This window comes from Gavialis gangeticus, unplaced genomic scaffold (assembly GCF_001723915.1).
Source record: "Gavialis gangeticus isolate Ggan-Ray unplaced genomic scaffold, GavGan_comp1, whole genome shotgun sequence".
Classification (NCBI taxonomy): Eukaryota; Metazoa; Chordata; order Crocodylia; family Gavialidae; genus Gavialis; species Gavialis gangeticus.
The window spans coordinates 92,753,579-92,754,476 of record NW_017729025.1 but is presented as its reverse complement, the minus strand read 5'-3'; the positions used below and the strand labels follow the sequence as shown (position 1 = coordinate 92,754,476).

Genomic DNA, 898 nt, shown 5'->3' with positions numbered 1-898 from the left:
AGATCCTGGCTGCATGGCTTGTGGCTCTTGACAGGGAAAGCATCTGTTGCTGGGGGTGCGGAGGGAAGGAACTTCTGATCTATGGAACTGGGCAATCAAGCAGGTTTCATTTCTTCACCCATCTCCTCCCCATCACATCTGACTCAGGGGACACCCTCCAGCCACCCTCTCTTACTAACTGATAGCAATCACCGCAGGCTCTAATACAGCCCCTTCCATCACTAGCTCTCCAAGCACTCTACCCAGGAGATCAGCAGGTAGCAAAGGCAACCATGTAGCTCAGACTTACACCCAGCATGACCAACACCTTTCCTTTACCATTGCCCAACAAAACCAAAAGCTATTTCCACTGGGCCTCGAGAACAACCAGAGGATGCTTTTAAAAACATTAATTAATTAATTAAAAACTCTGCTCCAAAATTAATTAAAACAGTTGCACGAAAGGATCTAATCAGAGATCAAATAATGGAGCAACTAGCCTGCCCCCTCCGCAGGTTACTTGCTCCATTATTAGATCTCTGAATCCCGTCAGGTCTTGTGCAAGGCTAGGACAGCCCTAGTGTTCATCGCAATCTCTTGCCATAGGAAAGGCAACAGAGGGAGGAGGAAGGAGAGGTTAGGCATATACAAGTCTGTAATGAGGTGGATCTCCCCTCCTCCCTACATTATTTAAAGCAATGTAACAAGAGGGCGATGCAGGGGATCCAGCTCCCAGCAGCAGTGTCCCACCATACAGCAGCTCCCTGCCCTCCACCATCCCCAGCCCAGGTTAAAAGGAGGGGGGCTGGGGGAAGGCACTCTGCAAAGGGAACCACGCAGATTCCCAGTACACAGCTAGTCTCTGGCAAGTCCTAGGAAGTGATTCCCCCCTCCCCCCCCCCCACACATATCCCACTAG

At 50.4% G+C, this 898-nt stretch overlaps 1 protein-coding gene across 1 annotated transcript in view; it reads right to left on the bottom strand.

The window, feature by feature from the left end:
- Positions 1-898, bottom strand: part of ACTN1 (actinin alpha 1) — a 207,565-nt gene that overhangs the window by 205,591 nt on the left and 1,076 nt on the right. The gene's annotated exons all lie outside the window — the stretch shown is intronic.